Below are 23622 nucleotides of genomic sequence, written 5' to 3' on the forward strand. Positions count from 1 at the left end.
CCTCGAATGCAAACCGCTGGAAGGGTCTGTGTCGAAGTATGCGTCCTTCAGGTCTACCGCCACAAACCAATCTTGATGCCGGATGCTCGCCAGAATGTGTTTTTGCATCAGCATCTTTAACGGGAGTCTGTGTAAGGCCCGGTTCAGTACTCGCAGATTGGCCGCAACCCACCGCCTTTTTTCGGTATGATGAAGTAGGGGCTGTAGAACCCCTTCTTCATCTCGGCTGGAGGGACAGGTTCTATCGCGCCCTTCCATAGGAGGGTAGCGATCTCCGCACGCAAGGTAGCAGCGTTTTCGTCCTTGACCAAGGTGAAGTGAATACCACTGAACTTGGGCAGGCGCCTGGTGAACTGAATCACGTAGCCGAGTCGGACGGTCCGCATCAGCCATCGTGACGGATTGGGGAGAGCAAGCCACGCATCCAAGTTCCGTACAAGGGGGACCAAGGGAGCAACGTCGTTGGATGTACCGGCAGGTGGGGCCTGGCAGCGGGGTGGAGCTCGAGGTGCCACACCACGTTGTGGCCGTGCTGAGTCTAGGGACATCGAAGCATTTATCTGGATCCTTGTGACCACCCCCAGAACAGCATGGGATTGGGGAGGAAGAGGCCTGTCCTCGTAACCCGTGGAGACTGCCACATTGGGGGTGGCTGTGTGCCACAGCTGGGTGCTCAGGGGTGGAAAGGCCACCGCTGGAGCGCCAATCCTGCAAGGAAAAACCCGTGGATGGTAGTCGTGATGACGACCGTGCACACTGGGTATGTGACCCAGGGAGGAAGGAAACCGCTCTTTTGTTGTACTGTTGGGTACCTCAGTCACTTGGGCATGCGGCGAAATCAAACAAAAAGGCAACAAAGATTTTCCACCTGGTCCTCCACCGGGGGATGGAGTGGTCTTCTTACCAGCTCCAGGTGAGTGGGTTTCTTCGTCCCTGGGTCACCCGTCTCAGGGGCGCTTTGACGACCTCCGTGGGTTCTTAGCAGCCGACTGTGAGACGGGTGGTGTCTGCTTCCTGTGGTGGGCTCCACGCTGGGGCCGGGCTGAAGGGGCGGGCTGCGGCGGAGCTGGTGCAGTCACCGCAGGGGGACGCCCTTGGCAACGAGCAGTGTTCCACTCTAACCCAACGCTCGCGGCCGCCCGGGAAACCATGTCCATCATTTCGGCATCAGCCTGTGACTGGGCAATCGTCCCCGAGGGGGGAGCCCAGCTGAGGCTTCTGCGTCCGACTGGACAAGCCCGCTCTCCGATGCTGCGCTCCAGAGCTCATCATCTTCGCGGGCTCCAAACAAGAAGCCAGACTCACCGTGAGACGAGCCGGCAGACTCATCCGAAAGCCCGACTGGGAATGAGCGTGCTGGGGAATGGGAGGTCTGCGGGGGGATACCCGACGGAGGCAATCCCATTGGGGTCCCCAAATCGCCCACAATGCTAGCCGCACTGGCCTCATACCCATTGGTAGAAGGACCGAGGCGGGGAGCTGCTGGGGTGGTTTGCTTTCTTACAAAAGCAAGCCGCGACCACAACGTTGCCATGGTCATGTTCTCGCAATAAGAACATGAACCATCCACAAATGCTGCCTCCATGTGGGTCACACCCAAACATGAAAGACAGCGATCATGACCATCCGAAGTTGAGAGATAACGACCGCAACCAGGATAACACACAACCGGAAAGGCATCTTTAAAAAGACGCATCTTTAAAAAGACATTTCGTGTGTGCCGCTGTTTTAGAGAAATATACTCTTTTAGAGGAAAAGGCTCTATCAGAAAATATACTCTCTTTGTTTTCTGCCGAAGCACTCAGGGGCGTTCTCTGCAGTGCACCAGTGCAGAGGAGGGAAAAGCCGCTGAAATGCGCCGTCAGATCCAGCAGAGGTGAATGAACAGTAGAATTCAGCTCAGCGAGCATGACCGTTCGGCTCTGAAGAGAAAATCTGAATGAGTGGTTGCATAACAGCTCCTTTTATACCCGTATGTCCGGGGGAGTGGCATGCAAATACCACTCGCCAATTTTCATTGGCCTTTTATCAAAGACCAGAGGTGTCTCGGGCTCCCAAGAGTGACCCCTAGTGTCACTACATCAACACAACGTCTCATTCCCTCCATCAGGGAACGGAGGTTACACAAGTAACCATGACGTTTTTGTTCATGTCTTTTAATTTAAATTAGTTCCATGACATGTTTGTTCCTGTTTCCTTGTCATGTGATCTTGCATGTGTTTCCCGTGTTCTTGTGTCTTGTCTCCATTGGTTCATTGTTTCATTAGGTTGTTAGCAGTCTTGTTATCTTGTTTAGAGTCCTAAGTGTTCATTGGTTATTATTGTCATGTGTTCTCCCAAGTCCTAGTATTTAATATTGTTCATGTAATGTTGGTTCCATGGTCAAGTCATGTCATGTTTATGTTTTGTTTCATAGTCAAGCCAAGTCATGTCAAGTTTAGTCAAGTCTAGTTAATGTTTATGTTTTGTGTTCATGTTTGGATTCGTGTTTTGGAATGCACCTTGTTAATAAACTGCACTTGGGATCATCATACTTCATCAGTGTCTCTGCGTCTACCTTGTTGCCAGCCAATGTTACACAGGGGATGTCAGTGTTCGGATTCAAAGCCTTCGTTGTTTTCCTTTTGAATGTTGATTTTCTCCAGACGTTGAATTTCCTAAGAGAACAATCCTATATTGAGACTGCTATACTGTCTGGTTATTAGTCCCTGTTTCCAGGGTGGTGCACTGATGATATTAATCCTTATTAATATTCTATTGAATTTGATAATTGATGGTTATCTGTGATGATTATTAATGTAAAGGATTAAAAAGCTAACACTGATTCTAATCAATGTTCTATTAATTTTAATAAATAATAATAACCAAACCCGCTCCTGAATGTAGCGCACAACAGGTACCATCCGTTGTTCCTGGCAGGTTACCCTGCCTTAGAGGCTCCATTAGGGCAGGTTAGGGCATCTGCTGCCTTCCAGAAACAAACCGTGGCACCTTTGTACAATGTCAACCCTTTTTAAGTCCAAGTGTTGGGAAGGTGAAAATTTATAAAAGCTATTTCCAGTAAACATGCAGTCTGGGTTCATGATAATTTACTTGTTTCAGATAGAGCCTGATTTGTGAAAACTTTCACAATAACATTTGGTCGCATTTGATTGCGTCTTTCTGCTTTATCCCCATTGCCTTAATAATAAAATAATAATAATAATAATATAGGTAGTGTCAATGGATAAAGGTCCAAGGTCCAGAGCATAGGAAATGAATGGGCAATTATTTATTTTTTCCTCCCCTTTCTCCCCAATTTTGAATGCCCACTTCCCAATGTGCTCTAAGTCCTCATGGTGGCATAGTGACTCGCCTCAATCTGGGTGGCAGAGGACGAATCTCAGTTGCCTCTGCGGCTGAGACCATCAATCCACGCATTTTATCACGTGGCTTGTTGAGCGCGTTACCGCGGAGACGTTGCGCATGTGGAGGCCCACACTATTCTCTGCGGCATCCATGCACAACTCACCACGCGCCCCACAGAGATCTAGAACCACACATTATAGCGACCACGAGGAGGTTACCCCATGTGAAATGTATGCCAACTGATAATAAGTTTGAGAGGTAGACTTTGCTCTTATTATAATGAATGAACCTGCACAAGTCATTTAGTAAACATGAAGAATCACTGCTTTAGGGGGTTTGACAATTTAGTAGAAATGCTGGCCTAATTTATCAAAAGTATTTGATAAATACAAAGTAAGAGTAACAAGGATTTAAAATGAACTCTACTCAGTTCACTCACTACTTACTCACTACTGTTGGCTGGTATCATTTTTAGAAATTACAACATGATGCACAGATTGAATCTGGCTGTAAGAATTAAGTCTATACACTGTTGCAAAATCTAGCTGGTCATTCTAATCATGGATAGTTGTAAAATGTCCTTAAAATAAACTTGACTTTTTATATTCGCTATTAAACACAATTTTAAACACAAACAATTCTCCCCAACTCCCCATGTGAACAGAAGATTATTCAGTGATATACACTTCCTCAAATCCATGGCACTATTTGCTATCGCTTTTTGTCGCAACATGTCAACTTCCCATGTAATCACATTAGTGGATCTGACTGGTAGATGATTTAACTTTAAGTGACATAATGACAGCAAGTAAATGTGGAAAAAAGAGAAAAAATTAAATTGGAGTTTTATATATCAAAAGAATATTTATTGTATTTGTGTTTATATTTGTGGACTAGTACTTACAAAAGAGATGTGATAAAAAGTATTTCTACCCTTGGAACACATAATCAAGTAAAAATCTTATATCTTATATGCTTCAACTTGGGGTGCTTTATCTTATTGGTTAAGGATCAGTGTTTTTAGCCCAAAATGTTGAAGGTTCAACCCCAGAAGTTTGATTCATCCTCTGATTCAGCTCTGACCATTGTGTCACTGAGCAAGACATTTAACCTCATTATTGATGGATGAATTTGTGCCAAAATAAAATTTTGAGTTTGATTGGATTCTGTAAGCTTTCAGACAAGGAAGGCTGAGGATGATCCACTGGCAGAGTTTTATTAAACAGAGGGTAATCCAAGAGGCAAAAACAGTTAACAGGCAGATAGATCAAAAAAACAGATTGTGGTGAGCAGGGCGGAGCCGAGCGGTGTCTGGGCAGAGTGAGGCCAGGAAGATAAGTGGTGAATGACTTCCACCTGAGCACCTTTTATTGTTACACAGATAAACATTTGAAAACCAGGCATCCAAAACAGGATCACAAAGGCAAAGATGTAATCCAAGAGACAAGAGTTGGGTTGAGATAATCAAAAGACTTGGTAAGGCAGAATAACTGGCAATGCAAGCATGGGCAGCTAGGCTATTTATATGGTAAAACAGGATGTGAAACTTAGAGTTCAAATCAGTTTTAGAAATCAGGTGACAGTGACCTCTGGTGGTGAGGAGTGTGAGTTGTAGGCTCAGATGTTACAAAATCCCCCCTCCTATGAGCGCCTCTTGGTGCTAATCTTCTTTTAGGTCTGCCCCTTGGTCTGGGGCATGGATGATCAGGATGAGCCTGATGGAAGTTACATATTAGTGAAGGGTCCAGGATATCCTCAGCAAGTACCCAAGAATGTTCCTCTGGATCATACCCCTCCCAGTCCACTAGATAGGAAAGTTGGTCTCCACGACTTCTAGAGTCCATGATCTTATGTACCAGATATGCTGGACTTCCCTCAATCTCAAGTGGAGGTGGGGGTAGAATGAGTGGCTCAGCAGAGGTGGGTGGGTTTGCCAGTTTAAGCAGTGAGACATGGAAAGTGGAAGAGATTCTATAATTAGCAGGAAGCTCTAACTTGTATGACACTGGATTAATCTGTTTAATTATTCTGAATAGACCAACATACCTGGGGCTTAATTTGTGACTCAGGAGCCTCAGATTTAGGTCTCAGGTAGAGAGCCAGACAGTCTGCCCTGGTTGGTAATGTGGTAGAGGTCTGCGTCGACAATCAGCCTAGATACGTTGACATCGGTTTGCATCACTGAAGGTGGACATGTGCCATATCCCAGGTTCTCTCACTGTGATGCATCCAATCATCTACAGCAGGTACTTCTCCAGACCAGGGCAAAAAGGATGGTTGATATCCAAGGACACACTGAAAGGGGGTCAGACCAGTTAAGGAGTGGATGAGCGAGTTTTGAGCATATTCTGCCCATGGTAGAAAGCAGCTCTATTTTTGTTGTGACTGACTATAATATGAAATGAACGTAAGAATATGCCAAGTTCTTGATTCAATCGTTCCACTTGACCATTGGACTGCGGGTGATAACCAGATGTCAGGCTAATGTTTACATTGAGTTGTTGACAAAAGGCTTTCCAAACTCTGGAGGTGAACTGTTATCCTCGGTCAGATACTATATCCTCAAGTAAGCCAACCAGCCAAAACACCTGACTTGAAAAGCATCTATGCTGTCTCCAAAGCAGTGAGTAGTCCCTTGAGTGGAGTGAGTCTGCAAGATTTTGAGAAACAGTCAATAATGACAAGGATGGTAGTAATCCATTAGATGGTGGAAGATCTGTTATGAAATCCACAGCCAGGTGAGACCAGAGTCGATGTGGGACAGGAAGACAACACTGACATAAGCCATTGACAAAAGCAGTAACATTGGCTACTAGAGTGGGCCACCAGAATGCATTTCTTACCAGGTTGACAGTACGTTGAATCTCTGGGTAACCAGAAGGTAATGATGTGTGAACCCAACGAATGACACGATTGTGGAGTGTTTCTGGAACATACATTTTCCCTTCCGGCCCAGACGTTGGTGTGGGCTCAATCTGTTGTGCTTGCTGGATTTCATTCATAATACCCCATCTCACTGGAGCTACAATGACTGCTTGAGGGAGAATAAAGTCAGATGTAGGATTGTTTTGCTGAGTGTCATGCAATCTGGAAAGTGCATCGGCATTACCATTCATGTTGACAGGGCGATAAGTAACTGAGAAATTAAATTTGGTGAAAAACAGGGCCCACCTTGCTTGTCTTGGATTGAGATGTTTAGCCGACTTGATATACTCCAAGTTCTTATGGTCAATTAGGACCTGGAAGGGATGTTGCGCACCCTCCAGCCAATGATGGCATTCCTCAAATGCATCCTTGATGGAGAGTAGTTCCTTATTTCCAGCATCGTAATTCTGCTCAGATGGTGTTAGTCTGTGGGAATAAAAAGCACAAGGGTGAAGTTTACCTGGTGTTCCATGTCATTGAGATTGCTAGCCTGCTTAGCATTGTTTATTCTTCTTATACGTTCATCATTTTATCCTTTATCGTTTTACCGCATGCTTCATTTTTTTCCACTTTTCTACTGTTTCAACTGCGTGTATTTTACCTCGCACACACGTTTTCTCTTTTTTATTTCCTTTTTTCCTGCTTATCTCATCACATCTCGACTGCGTGCATTCATTTTCTCCTTGATGTGTTATTGCATCAATCTCAAATTCTGCTGATCAGGAACGACATCAGACCACATCGATCTCAAACCCTCGCCACTCAAGAACAACCATAACAACAACAACAACTGCGGAAAGTCATGGTATCCACTCAAGTTATTTCTTAATGCATTGCATGCCACATGATGACTATAGCTTCTTCCATCAGCGGTGAGGCATTTACAAGTGATAAATGTAAGGAATTAGTCTGGAATTAGCTGACGGAGAAGGTTAATGAGTTAGAGACATGCATCTGAACGCTAGTGGAGGTCAGTGAGAAAATGAATCCGGTAGATGCTGTTTCGGATGTGGGTAGTACAGCGAGCAACACACACTTTGGTTACGGCTGTAGAGCCACAGCAGCAGAGCGTTTGGTGATGTCTCGACATACTCGCACAGCAAAGTGACACCACTGTCCAATTTCTGTTCCTGACTTAATTTTTTTTTACTGATAAAATAGAAATCATCAGAAATAAAATTGGAATTATGCAATCCACAGTCACAGCACCTCAGAAAACAGTATCTCATAATTTTCCTTAAAAGCAACTTAAATCCTTCACTGTCATATGTCGAAAAACTAATTCATGCGTTCATGACCTCAAGACTAGATTATCGTAAGCAAAGTCTTTGTTTAAACACTGGCCCTTAACACTTACTTAGTTTACAAATTACAAACCATAACTTGCACTGCACACAAATAACTAATATTGGCATTATATTCATGCTGTTTAGCCAGAGGGGACCTGGCCACCACAGTGAGCCTGGTTTCTCCCAAGGTTATTTTTCTCCATTAACCAACATCTTATGGAGTTTTGTGTTCTTTGCCACAGTCGCCTTTAGCTTGCTCACAGGAGTTCTAAAAACAATTATTTAATTATTTATTTTTATACTCAATTTACAATCATATTTAATCAAACTACACAATGATGACTCTAAGACTATATGGATATTACAGTTTCATTTTCTGCTAAAACATGATTTTCTGTAAAGCTGCTTTGAAACAATGTGTGTTGTGAAAAGTGCTATCCAAATAAAAATGATTTGACATCCATCTTTTTGATGAAGAAAAACCCGGCTGCTGCTGGAGAAGTGGATGGTCTGATAAACCCCAGGTCCAAGGCCTCATTCACATACTCCTCCATAGCTTTGCGTTCAGGTTGAGACAAAGGGTAGATTCTACTCCGAGGTGGTGTGGTACCAGGAAGTAAATCGATGGCACAATCCCAAGGGTGATGAGGAGGTAATTCTGTGGCTTTATGTTTGCTGAATACTTCAGACAGGTTTTTGTAACAGAAGGGTGTGGATGGGTTTTGGTTTACCTCAGGGCTTTCGAGCAACATTGAGTGACATGTCAGAGGAGGATGGGGTTTGATGCATCCTTTAAAACACTGAAAAGACCATCGAGTGATTTTCCCATCCATCCAGGATATAACAGGGTTGTGTGTGGCCAGCCATGGTTAACCTAAAACAAGAGGGTTTCTAGGAGAAGAAATTACATAGAGCTGAATCACTTCAGAATGAAAACATAGTAGTGATATGTTGAATGGTACCATCACCAATGGGATTATTGTTAATGGCTGTGACTCGTAGGGGAGGTAAGCAAGGCATTTTGGTGATATTTAACTTGGAAACAAGCTCCTGGTTGATGAAACTGGCGGCTGCACTTGAGTCAATTAACGCTGTGGTAGAATAAACATTCTCAGAGTAAGACACTTTTACAGGAACACTTAGGATACGAGTAAGTATGGTTAGTGGTATGTCACTACTCACACTTTGTATGGTCGTGGTGGGGTGTGTAGGTGTGTACAGCCTGTAGGTGTCCCGACTTTCCACAGTACAGGCACAAACCTTCACAAAGCCTTCTTTGTCTTTCTTCCCCAGAGAGATGCAGAGGAGATAACGGTGGTATTTTGGAAAGCTGTTGGTAGAAAGAGGCTCTAGGGTTGTTGCAAATAAGATATCTGGATGGATAGCTGAATATATTGGGAGAGTGAGAGATTGTGATCTTTACAAGTTAGCTCCGCTTGTAATTCCATGTTCAACCCTTGTTTGAGGGCAGTGTCTTATAGAAATCATCTAACCACAGTAGTGAAGAAGATCCATGCTTCCATGTGCTTACTACGGTCTTGTTACAAATACCGTTGTTAAGACTAAAAATAAATAAATACATTTACATTTTCATAAGGGCAAATGTAAAATACACTATTTTATTTTAGATGAAATAGAAATGTGTAAATCCTAAAATAAATTGGCTAAAATATTTTTAAGTGTAAGAACATATAACTGGTTTTGTTTGCTTTCAGAAATCCCAAGAGGTTACAGAATTTGAATCAATGAGAACCTGATGAAAGGAGTTCCAACTCAGTCACACTGCTAGAATAATTTAGTCACATAAAATAGATTTTTACTTTTTATAGACGTTACAGATAACCTTATTGTTGTTGATACCAGTAAATTTACATCTACATCCAACTCAACATCAATGCTGTAATGTAGAATGAGCATTTCAGTGGGCAACATATGCAATAGTATTGTTCTTTTCCCTTATTTTTGGAAAATAATAACAATACCACTTTTTATTATTAATTTCTATCTTCGCATTTTCATTTTATAAGCCCCATATATAGCCCTCCATCTGCTTAAATTTAAGAAATGCAGAAAAGCATCTGGGGTAAGGGAATGAAGTAGGGGGGCATTCAACAAAAAAAGGTGAGAACCACTGGCCTAAATAAAATATTGTGAGTCCTTTTTTAGAGTTTGATAGCTAATGTTGCAAAACATTGAAGATGTAAAAAATAGAAATATCAGTTGCTCAAAACTAACAAATGTGCGCACCAGCAAACACTTGCATGCTGTAGGTTTGATATGGCATGGTTCAGCTCGTGAACATGTAGGGACCGAAATTGAGTTATATAATTTTTTACTCGCTTATCTGAAACTTGAAAATAATCACATTGGTTTAATTTGACCTGTAATACCTTTTAAAGGCCTTTATTTACTTAGTGAAACTCTTTCAATCACAGTTTTACAGATTTTAACAGTTTAACCATTTTTTATTTATTTATGTTTTTACGACTACTTAGAATTATTGAATCAAGTCGCCATTTTGTGTGTGTGTGCTCAGATGGCAAGTGGAGGAAAAGTCACTAAGTCTTGTACTGCCAATGTGAAACCATTTTATTTTGATAAAAAATGACTGAACAGAATAGGAAGGTTAAGCCTTCTGTTGATGCTTTAAGATCTACCTGTTTTGATTGTATAATTTTTACTCATATCATAACTGCCTACTCTGCATATCTTCCTTGTGATGTTTTTGCACTTGTGGTTTTGTTTAGGTGGGATCTTTAGTTCTACAAGAATTAATAAGAGCAAAATGTGGCAAGACAACAAGTTTGACAACATTGAGGATTTCTGGGCCTAAGTTCATGATTTTGTGCTGCTCATCCTTCTAGATCAGTAAACAAAACTGTTTTTATTTAATGTATGGGTATTTGCCTTTAGTGTATGAGATAGAGAGTTGAGAAATAGGTGGTAGGAAAGAGAGAGAATGGGATCATGACATGACACAGTCTGAATTCCAACCGGTGCCCCTTTGGCTCTAATGTGTTGTGAACACATGCAAGAGTATTTTTCCAAATCCTAAAAATGTATCATATAAAACACTGGAATGCCCACAGAAGAGAGTATTGTAGTATTGGGGCTACATCACATTATGCTTTCCCTTTTTATTGGAATGAAGTTTCTTGTCTTTGCTCTACAAAGAATGGCAACTGAATGTGGCCCAATTCAGATTTTTTCACTCATATGTTACACAGATCTATTAATTGGATGACAGTGTAAACAACCAAAAGTGCACTGAATCTAGGGCTGGGCCATATATCAAAATTTCATGATATTATGGTGATGATTTTGCTGGTGATTTAAAATCAATATCGTGAATATCGCAATGATTGTAGTGTGCTTTTCATTCAGCCATTATTTTTCATGTAGTAATTTCATGATCCTTCAGGGCTCCACTATTACTGAGTTACTTCAAAATCTCAGTATTGTCATATGTGATAGTTAAACCCCAAAAGGCTGAAATTTAATGCAATGAATGGTCTGTGTGAACACATGACCAGCTGTTCTGTGTGAGCATGCGAGGATCATGAAACACTCTTTTAAGCGGTCTCAGAGCAGTTGTGCATTGTGAAAGCAAAACGCTGCAGGATCCAAACATTTGTAACCCCTACAAGTTATTATACAAATCTAAAACAGGACACAGAGGGAGAGTAAATTTGTTTATGTTCACTGCCCTGAGGGCTTGTGTCATTATGTATTTTTTACTGATCTTATGACCTGCCATCCTTCTCTCTTCTGGTATGAAGAGTGGTAAGTTTAATAATCGCTACCCAGTCAGTTAGTGGTATTACTTTATTCTGTCAGTCATTGACCATTCTGAACTCTTTCCCTGCTATGGTGGGGGTAATTTTTTGTGCAGTGTTTCACTACCTGAATGTAGTGTCATTGTTACATTTCCTAACCATACATTGTTATTATATGGTCAAAATAAACTTACAGCACCCGAACTGGGCAAAGCATCTATAACCTTTCATGCTCCTCTGACTCAAATAGGGGAGGAGAGAAGGACTGTAAATTAATGGTCTGCGAGCGAAATGATGTAGAAATAACCTTGGACAAATAGCCCAAACAAGGTCTTAACACAACCTTCGACACCCTGGTCGATAGGGCATGCAAATCACAGACTCTCTTAAATGATGCCAATACCACTAGCAGGGCCATTTTAAGAGTCAAAAACTTACCAATAACCGTCATAAAGGGCTCAAACAGGGTACCCGAGATCGCCCCTAACACAACAGACAAATCCCATAAAGGGCTGTAGTGGTTAGTTTTTGGACGACGCCCATTTTTTGCAGACTAGACTGATGAGTTAGGAGGTAAACTGAGTTCCCCTGTCAGATACCAAATACATCGGGGTACCCCATCTGGTGAAGATTTCTTCTATCAAGATGTGTGCTATTTGCGGTGCCTTAGCTACCTGCAAAGGACACAACTCCACCCACTTTGAAAAGTAGTCCACTATCATGAGAAGATGTTTGTTTAATTTTGGATTCATAGGAAATTGTCCCATAAGGTCAATTCCTAGCATGTGTCCGGGTTCCACTACAGGTGTAGATCGCATATGACCAGCTAGTTTAGAAATGGAAGGTTTGTGTTGCTGACATACTTGGCACTCCTTGCAATGCTTCCACACATCTGAGCGCAGTGTAGGCCAGTAACAAATATCTACCTCACTATCTCAGTAGAGTCTTAAGTCTACCGAGGTGTCCACTTAGCAGGTTGTCATGTGCATAGGTGAGGAAATCTTTCCATAGATGAGCAGGAATGACTAATTGGAGTTTGGGTCCCTTTTGTCCATCGGGCATGCTGCAGAAAAGAAATCCATTCTTCAACAGATAGTGAATGCATGAAGGGTCTGGATCAGTTGGTGATTTGGCTTTGTCAGTGAGTTCTTGAATTTCTGGATCTTCTTGTTGGGCTTTGGCATTGTCAGACCATTCAACTGGAAAACTGGAGAAAGTGGTTGATGAGTCCTGGGATTATACATGTGCTAGCATTGTGAGTGGAGAAGTATCTGGGAGACTGCGTGAAAGGGTATCAAGCACGATGTTGCATTGACCTTTGCGATACTTGATGAAGTCAAATTCTTGCAGGCAGATGGACCAATGTGTCAATCGGGAAGACGGCTTTGGATGATTGAACACCCATGTGAGTGCTCACCTCAAATGGTCGGGCTTCCAGATAGGGTCTCCACTTCTCCATGGCCCATATCACTGTGCAACACTCCTTCTCTGAAACCGAGTATGACTTCTCAGTGCCTTGCAGAACATATGAAGTGTAGGCAATGACATGTTCCACTCCTTCTAACTCTTGGGTCAGGACAGCTCCTAAACCAATATCACTAGCATCAGTTTAAACTTTAAAATGCTTCGTCAAATCAAGGGCAATTAAAATAGGGGCATTGGTCAAATCACGTTTGATTTCTAGCATTCCTCAGTCCAAGTAGCTCCTTTCCTTTTCAAGGCATGCAGTGGAGCGGCTTTTTCTGAAAACTAAGGAATGAATCTTTGGTACCATCCAGCGAGACCTAAGAATCGTTGCACCTCTTTTAGGGATTGAGAAATGGGAAAATTAGCAACGGCTTCAACCTTTGTAGAGTCAGTCTTGATTCCTTCTTTAGATACCACATGTCCTAATAACTTCAAAGACTTTTGCATGAGGTTGCACTTTTGGAGATTTAGAGTGAGACCTGCTTTGTACAAATAGTAGAAAACTTCTTGAAGGTGCGTCAAGTGTTCTTCTTCCGTCTTCGAGTACACCACGATGTCATTGATGTATATGAAACAACTCTTACCCTTTAAATCCTTAAGTACAAACTCCAACAGATGTTGAAATGAGGCAGCTGCATTTTTAAGGCCAAAAGGTAAAAAAAAGAAATTCATACAAGCCTGAAGATGTGGCAAAAGCAGTCTTGGGAATGCTTTCGGGTTCCATCACAACTTGCCTATACCTGCTTTTGAGATCGAGGTTACTGAAAATTCCAGCTCCATGTAGAGACTCTAGGATTTCGTGTATCTGTGGCATAGGATATTCGTCTAAGTCTTAGAATTCAATCCTCTGAAATCAACACAATATCTCTGTCCACCTTCTTTCTTCGGCACAAGTACAGCTGGTGTAGCCCAAGGAGAAATTGAAGGTCGAATAATTTTCTTGTCGAGCATTACATTTATCTCTTGGTCAATAAACTGTTGCTTTTCAGGAGACACTCTGTATGCTTTCCTTCAGATGGGTACTTCACTGGTGGTTTTGATGCGGTGTTTGACTATGTTGGTGTGACCTATTTCGCTGGTGCAAACGGTGGGCCAATCTCTCATCAGATGCTCGGACAGCAGTGCATTGGAAGAATGGGCAGGTATGAATGAAAATGTTTCTTCTTGGCATTAATTTGTAGCAGGCAGAGTATGTTGAGCTTTATGGAAATCCAATATAATTCCAGATGACATCAGGAAATCCATACCCAGAATGATAGGTACGGTAAGGTCATCATCCCTCTTATCATACAAGGTTAAATCATACTTTCTTCTTTGTCACAATTCCACAAACCTAAGGTAGTCAAAACTTGTCCGTTGGCTTGCTTGAAAGTTTGTCCACGATTGGAATCCATCTGCTCTGTGCATTTTAACTGTCTCCAACAAGATCATGGCCTGAAAATATCTTCCACGAATTAACATCGGTAAGGTCAATATCTTCAAGTTGAACTGAGTAGGGGTTTGAACTGATTGCAGGATACGGGTGTTAGAGGGGGTTAACTTTGGGTAAGTGTGGCCTGACTTCAATACTTCTTTGCTTCTTCTAGGTCTCTTTCAATTTGAGTTCCTATTCTCACTAACTCGCTCACCTCCTTCACAGTTCCTATTAACAGACTTGCGAGACGAGGATTGCAGTTTCTCGATATGGATTTTACAACCTCCTTCTCTGTCATCTCCTTCTTCCATCTTAAACAAAGGGCTTGGTAGTGATAAGTAAAATATCGAATAGATTCCTTAGGACTTTGTTTTCTCTCCAGCAACCATTTAGCTGCTTCGGCTTCATAATCGTCATTTAAGAAAGTATGAAGGAAAACTTGCTTGAACTGTTTCCAGGTGTATATGTGTCTTCTCTCCGACAACCACCAGTCTTTTGCTGTTCCCTTCAAAACTGATGTAAGAGAGGCTAATATTTTGGAATCAGTGAGAGGCCTAAGGGCAAAATACTCTTCACAACGTTCAACAAAAGAGATGGGATCCTAATCTTCATCACAGCCAAACTGTGAGAATTCAACCCTTACAGGTGGGCGGTATGGAGCAACAGAAACATTGTCAGGGTTGGTTGGTGTAGGGTGATGGGGTTGATCATTGTGAGGTCTGACTGGGTTTTTTGACAAGGCAGGGGTGAATAATGGAAGCAAAACTGGAGTAGACATGATGTGGGTATATGTCTTTAGCTTGGCATTGATTTGAACATCTCTCCTTTTCAAACAATCCACAACTGACTTCCCCAAATCCTGAATGCTCAATTCAGGGTTATTTTTGATTCTCTCACACTCCCTCTCAATTTTGTAGTTCAACTTTTCTTCCATCAAATGGCACTGATCAATAAACACTGTTTGTGAACAACATTGACTCTCTTTTTGTGTGCAGTATTGAATGTCTCCTTCCAGAGCTGTGATGCGACTGGTTAACTCATCCATTGACTGTGCTGAGAAATGTAGATCATGTATTGCTTAGGGCTGATGGTCAACCAAATGTTAGTTGATGAGAACAGTCTTGGTCGACCAAGTTTTGATTGGTCGGTTGGTCGCAGAAAACAAAAAAACTCCACAGGAGACAGATGAACAACGGAATTACCGCTGGTTGGACGCTAGGTGGTACTATAGGGTAATTTTCATTAAGCAGGGTTAGGGTTAAGCCTACACAATAAAGCAAGACACCTTGATTTAAAATTTTTAATTATATTTTTTATTTATTTTAACTAAAAATTCAAATGAAATTGGAAAAAAATTCAAATGAAATTGGAAAAAAATTCAAATGTGTGTTGAAAACTTTTTAAAAGATGGCTTTACAACAGTTGTCAGCATCTCTCTGAAAAGAACCTACTTCATTTGTGCATTCTCTATCGGACAGGTATTTCGTTGTCTGAGAATATACATTATGTGTGAATAAATTAATTTTGTTCCATCCTTTACGATTATATAATATATATTACCAAAGCAATCCAAAAATCACTTGCTTAAATGACTGGTATCCTGTTGCTCTGACCCCCATCATCAGCAAATGCTTAGAGAGACTAATCAGAGATTACATCTGCTCTGTGCTGCCTCCATCACTGGACCCATTGCAGTTTGCTTACCACAACAACCGTTGCACTGATGATGCCATTGCATCTACAATACACACTGCTCTCTCCCACCTGGAAAAAAGGAACACTTATGTGAGAGTGCTGTTTGTAGACTACAGCTCAGCATTCAACACCATAGTGCCCTCCAAGCTTTATGTGAAACTCCGGGCTCTGGGCTTAAACAGCTCACTGTGCAGCTGGATCCTGGACTTCCTGTCAAGTAGATGCCAGGTGGTTAGAATGGGCAGCAATGTCTCCTCATCACTGACCCTCAACACTGGAGCCCCGCAGGGCTGTGTTCTCAGCCCACTCCTGTATTCCCTGTACACACATGACTGTGTGGCAACACATAGCTCCAATGCCATCATTAAGTTTGCTGATGACACGACGGTGGTAGGTCTGATCACTGACAATGATGAAACAGCCTACAGAGAGGAGGTGCACACTCTGACACGCTGGTGTCAGGAGCACAACCTCTCTCTCAACATCAGCAAGAAAAAAGGAGCTTGTGGTGGACTTCAGGTGAAAAGACAGAGAACACAGTCCCATCACCATCAATGGAGCACCGGTGGAGAGAGTCAGCAGCTTCAAGTTCCTCAGTGTCAACATCACTGAGGAACTCACATGGTCCATCCACACTGAGGTCGTTGTGAAGAAGGCTCATCAGCGCCTCTTCTTCCTGAGATGGCTGAGGAAGTTTGGAATGAACTGCCACATCCTCACACGGTTCTACACCAGCACTGTAGAGAGCATCCTGACTGGCTGCATCAATGCCACAACCGCAAAGCCCTGCAAAGGGTGGTGCGATCTGCCAGACACATCATCGGAGGTGAGCTTCCCTCCCTCCAGGACATATATACCAGGCGGTGTGTGAAAAAAGCTCAGAGCCCAAGCCATGGGCTGCTCTCACTGCTACCATCAGGCAGGCGGTATCGCAGCATCAGGACCCGCACCAGCCGACTTCATGACAGCTTCTTCCCCCAAGCAATCAGACTTCAGAACTCTTGATCTCTCACGATCAGTATACATCAGCACTGCACTTTATTAATCTTATTATCTCACACTGGACTGTCTTAAATTATATTCTCTCTTAACAACACACAGGCAATTGACTATCAGCCGACAGCCTGAATGTCAGTACAGTACAATACAACCTACTGTATATTTTATATATACTATATATAAAATTTTTATTGTATAATGTGTATTCTATATTGTATGTGTATTCTATATTGTGTGTATTGTATACTGTACAATATTCTATATTGTGTGTATTGTATACTGTATATTGTATATTATTATTTGTATATTGTGTTGTGTGTAATTATGTGTATATTAGATATGTAAATTGTGATGTGTAAATCTGTTTATTGTAAATTGGTATATGTCTCATCTAAGTCTCATCACTGTCATGAATGTTATGTTGCTCGGAACTGCACCCAAGACTTTCACCCACTATTGTACTTGTGTATATGGTTGTGTAACAATAAAAGTGAAGTGATATATATCCCAATATCCAATTACATCAGCAACCCCTGGGCTGAGGATCGCTGAATATTCTTGCTTTAGCGATTTTGCATTGAAAATTAAATTATTTAAAAAATGAAAAACTTAAATTAAATACATTTCTAAATTCAAATTGCACTCCAAATGAAACAAAAAACCTATTAAAATAATGAAGTGATCAAAAAAATAATATATATACACAAGTAACCACCTGTCCATTTACCGTCAGTCAAGTATCCGTCTAAACATGCAGGCGGAAAATTACTTACACAAATGAAGACATAAAAACAATTATAAATGTAAGCATAATGATTATAATGATGATAATAATCACTGAAATATAAATCATGGTTCGAGGTGAATGTGTTTTTGTATTATTTTATGTTTTAATCACAGATGTATAGGCTGCAGAGTTGTGGTCACAATGAACTGCTCTGTGGAAATAAAATGAACTGAACTCAAAGCACCTCCTGAGGAGACAGAAACAAAGAAAGAGTGAGAACGTTTTACATGCACATGTTCCACGAGACTGCACACCTCCGTACCAATAGCATCATATATGCACATAGACGGCTTTTGTGTCATCTGTTCTTAATAATATAAAGTGTGTTTCTTCAAGTGCGTGTCTGTGTGTCTATGGGCAAATTATTTGTAATATTAATTTGATAATAATAATAGCCTAATAATAATAAATTTAATACATTAATAGGAAAACGAGTCAAATATCATCTTGACATCAACAAAGACATCAGCTATTGGCGATCACTTTGACCATCGTCGATCCCCGAGATCATCGTCTGTCGGCACAACCCTAATGTGCATTTCCCTCTATAAATTAACAAAATGTTCAGACTGTCTCCTTGCTGGTTTTTCCGACACATTCATAATCATTACTGCTTTTGCCGGTGTTGCTGTGGCTCGCTTCGTGCGTGCACTTGTAAAATTTATATTTTAAAGGCTCATTATTACGGTTTAGTATTTCTCTGTAATGTAGAACAGTGTTCTCAGACCTGGAACTCAAACCATTTTCTGATGCCCTCCAAAATATATACATTTAAGTAATTAAATTAATATCATAAACGTGCGACTAGTCTACTAATGGCTTAAACTAACACCTACTAGTTGACTTGGAAAATCTTTGGTCGGGGGCAGCCCTAATATTGCTTCATCATCAGGAGGAGGTGGAGGAGGAAATGGAACGTCGAGTGGAGTCTTGGAATCATTGTCTTCTTCTGAGATGAGGTATAGTTCACTGAAAGTGTTAATGAGCTCTCGTAATGGCTGTGGGTCTCTTCTGGTGACGAAAGGACCGGCAGTGAAATCGGGATTGGGTTCGTTCTCATCCCCCACACTGTGTGATGAGGCTGACAAGTAACATACAAACATACACACAAAATACAGATTTTGAAACACTTAATTTGCAAGGGTCCCTGTTTGGGTGCCACTCTATAACTGTCCCAGCTGTTTTGAACCGGGCCTGCTATAAGTAATTAAAGGAGGGATCACTTCTGCAAAATATCCAGATGGATACAGTGTATATCAAAATTGAAATAAAGTGTATGAATGACCAAATGACAACAGAAATTCTTTTCATATGTACAAACTCAAATGGTCCATGAAGCAAACAATAACAAAATAAACAAAACAAACAATTCAAAAACTATGAACCGAGTGTGCTGTGAGAGTGTGCTTGGGAATGAGGTATGTCAGGTAAATGTAGTTGATGAATGAGCCAGTTCATGAGAATGAGAACATTCTTATCTGTGGGTATGATGAGTAATGATGGTTAGATGTCCTCTTTGTAGGCCTTGTGTTTCTTATCGACAGTCCCTGGGCAGTTGCAATACTGCACCCAAGTGTAGTCAAAGGTATCAGCGTTCTCAGAATATAATCCAAGAACAAAAAAAATCCTCTACAAAAGAAATATAACTAATCAAATTCCCATTCATGAACTAAACAAACACATAAACAGGGGGCCTGGGTAGCTCAGTGGTAAAGACGCTAGCTACCACTCCTGGAGTTCGCTAGTTCGCTAGTTCGAGTCCCAGGGTGTGCTGAGTGACTCCAGCCAGGTCTCCTAAGCAACCAAATTGGCCCAGTTGCTAGGGAGGGTAGAGTCACATGGGGTAACCTCCTTGTGATCGCTATAATGTGGTTCGTTCTCAGTGGGGCACGTGGTGAGTTGAGTGTGGATGCCGCGGTGGATGGCGTGAAGCCTTCACACGCACTGTGTCTCCGTGGCAATACGCTCAACAAGCCACATGATAAGATGCGCGGGTTGACAATCTCAGATGTGGAGGCAACTAGGATTCATCCTCCACCACCCGGACTGAGGCAAATCACTATGTGACCACAAGGACTTAAAAGCACATTGGGAATTGGCCATTCCAAATTGGGAGAAAAAGGGGAAAAATCAAAAAAAAAAAAAAAAAAAACATCTCCATAAAACATCCCAACTTATCAGCACCAACCCACAATCTTATTTACAAAGAACAAATTTCACACAAACTCATCAACATAAAGACATAAATTTGCCAACATAAAGGCAAAAACATGAAATAAAGCAACACTTACAACAACAAACCAAAGTTTCTCAAACAAGGATTTTGTGTAGAAAGCAGCAGACAGCATGAGGCAATCAAACTGAATCTGACTTCTTCTTCTACTACTTCCTGTATTTATACCAATCTGGAGTGCTAACTGAGACCCCTTATGGCTAGGATGAGCATAACCCCCAACAACAATAAAATATGCCATGTGACAGGCATGAGACTGTTACAACGCGGACAGGACGAACAGGTCTAACCTGCGTACCCCGCGCAAAAAACAAGAGACAAGAGAATGTCTACAAACAGAGACTCCATTGATAAGCGCATGTTCAGCCGCTATAGCGGCAACAAAGATTTCAAACGTTGCAGGGGTAACCCCGGCCCCGAAACGCTCCTGCAAAAAATTCCAGTACTGTACCAACATGGCAGTGAACTAGATTTTCACTTTGTGTTGTACACCAAGAAGCGAGGAAAAAAAAGCCACTTAAACATATATAGCCTCCTCATTGATGGAGCTCTAGCATTTAGAATGGTATCAACCACAGCGGGGATAAACCATCATTCAAAAGAGCGCCCCGTTGAGGGGTTACACCCACAGCTTGCATAAATGCGCATTGATGTTCACATGTGCCAGGGGTGAGAGAGAAAACCAGAGGGGACAGTGCAATGTCTTGCTTGAAGCAAACAGGCCCACTTCCGCTCTACCGAACCTCCTCAGATTTGTTTCGGGTATCAAACCCTGTCTGGATAGGAGATCCGCCCCTAAATTCTACTGTCCCGGAACATGTATGGCTCATATACATTCCCTTTTTTTGTGCCCACAGAAGGATGCGATGTGCCAGTCTCAGCCTGGCATGAGCAGCACCATGAACATCTCCAGACAGTGTATGTGTCAATCCAGCCGCTGGTGTATACAGTGCCCCAACCAATGAAGGAGGCGTCTGTCGTTACCACTTAGCGGCAACACACCTGTCCCAACAGAATGCCCTATATTAGAAAGCAGGTCTGTTTCCATGGTGACAGAGCCTGGTAGCCCCCACGTGTCACTCTGAAGGGACAAAGCACATGCCTCAGTGGTTGAAGTCCCTTTTGGAGTTCATTGAGCACTGAAAAAGTTCTTGCACTCAACAAGCCAAGGGGAATGACAGCAGACACCGCGATCATGAGTCCCAAAAGCCTGTGAAATGTTCTCGCAGGGAGAACACGTCCCACTCTGAATATCGCTAGACACTGACATAATTACAGAACGTGAGCTGGAGAAAGGTGCACCTGCATTGCCCGTGAGTCTAGTTCCATACCTAGAAACATTGCTCTTGTCTACATGGCATGAAGCATGGCATGGAGCAGGCTCAGGATCCAGGGCAAAAGATGGCGCTAGCTCAGCGACCATGATGAGGAAATCTTGCTCGGCGGCCATGATGTGAAACTCAGGCTCGGCGGCCATGACGTGAAACTCCGGCTCGGTGGCCATGATGTGAAACTCCGGCTCAGCGGCCATGATGTGAATCTCCGGCTCGGCGGCCATGACGTGAAACTGCGGCTCCGCGGCCATGACGTGGGACTCCAGCTCGGTGGCCATGACGTGGGACTCCGGATCGTCGACCATGACGTGGGACTCCGGCTCGTCGACCGTGAAGTGGGACTCCGGTTTGGCATCCACCTCCCCCACAGTGAACGTAGAACCAGTAACCTGCAGGGCAAGGTCGATATACTGAACCAGATTTAGGAAACTGCGACCGCCAGGCATCAATGAGGAGATTGGCTCACTCAATCCAAAACGGAAACAGTCTTTGAGGGCTATCTCATTAAAGTCCACCTGGCAGGCCAGATCGCAGACGTCCTCCACATAATCCTCCAGGGGACGATTCCCCTGACGTAGGCGTAGGAGTTGTATTGCTGGGTTCATTTGCGGTTAGGTATTCTGTAACAAGGCTGAGCGATGAGGTAAACGAAGAGACGATGGAGTGAAGAACCCAAGTGCAATTGGTTAACAAACGTGAAATCCAAAAAACCCTAACTATAAATGCGAAACATAAACATGAACTTGAACATAAACTTGACTTGACATAAACTTGACTTGACATGAACAACATTACCAAACATGTAATACCTAACAAAGTACAATGGAAAACATGAGGGCTTAAATGCATGGACATGGGAGAACACATTACAAAGATAACCAATGAACAAACAAAACTGATAACAAGACAATAAACCAATGAAAACTAGACACATGAACATGGAGGGAAAACAGGACATCACCTAGGGACACATGACATGAAACAGGAAATAAACTTGAACCAGTGCCAGATGGGCAGTATTGAGTATTTCTGTAACTGCTGATCTCCTGAGATTTTCACACACAACAGTCTCTAGAATTTACTCAGAATGGTGCCAAAAACAAAAAACATCCAGTGAGCGGCAGTTCTGTGGATGAAAATGCCTTGTTGATGAGAAAGGTCAACAGAGAATGGCCAGACTGGTTCGAACTGACAAAGTCTACGGTAACTCAGATAACCACTCTGTCCAACTGTGGTGAGAAGAATATCATCTCAGAATGCTATCCTGAGATGCGGGTTGGCCCTGTTTTGGCAGCACGAGGGGGACCTACACAATATTAGGCAGGTAGTTTTAATGTTGTGGCTGATCTGTGTATATATTGTATAATACACCACGCTACTTTTTTCCTTTAAACCCTGGTTTGCATAAGCACAGTGAGAGAGTAGTTCCCTCATACATATAATTGTAAAGTCTGAGAAGCCCTGACTGTTACATAGTGGTGGCCCTTACGATGAACTTACTTATTTGAAGATTGCTTTGTATCTACATTTTGTGTAAGGGGAATATGGATGTGCCTAAAATAAGTCCTTCCACTGATACACATGATGTTGCACAGGAGAATATGATTGATGATGCAGAAGAAAATGTTGTTGATTACACTGCAGAACCGTTTGCTCTTAGATCTAATCCTGCTGGGGAAATATCATCTTTACTGAGCTCGTTGTATATTGCTGATGATGTCTGTTCTGATGATGATGAGGTTAATGATGTGGGAATTGATGTGCAAACAGTAGCGGGAGACAACAAGAGTATGAAAATAGATTTACTGGCCCTTAAAGAGAAAGTACACCAACTTGACAATGAATTTAAAAAATCAGTCACTAGTACTCTTAATCGAGAGTATCATTTTAGAGCGGCTGTGGAGGCTAGCTTGGTGAAACTGGAGGAGACTTTCAAACAGTCTTCAGAGAATTTAGAGAGATCAGTGGTAAACTGTTTTTAAGGAGGGATGTGAAATGGGAAAGTCAGATGAAGAAGAGGAAACAGACAAGCATTCCTCTCTTAGTAAATTTACAGGATTATACCCAACATTTGACCCACACTTCTCCATTGTATTACCATCAAATAGACCCTTAAATGCCACTTACAATATAAATCCACCTTTGATAGATCTTCCTCAACCTGCTAACATCTCATCGGTGGCTACTGGGGCATTCTCCTTCTGTGCTCATCCTCTGATTTGCCTAGACCTTCCTACCTTTGGGGAATCCTGTGAGAGCGGAAGTGCTCAACTTCATTGAGAATTTCAAAAATGTCCTTGATGTCAGACCTCTGCCCACTGTAGAACTTACTGGAACACTGAGCTCCATTCTTAA

The sequence above is a fragment of the Myxocyprinus asiaticus genome, chromosome 1 (assembly GCF_019703515.2).
Source record: "Myxocyprinus asiaticus isolate MX2 ecotype Aquarium Trade chromosome 1, UBuf_Myxa_2, whole genome shotgun sequence".
NCBI classification, from domain to species: Eukaryota; Metazoa; Chordata; class Actinopteri; order Cypriniformes; family Catostomidae; genus Myxocyprinus; species Myxocyprinus asiaticus.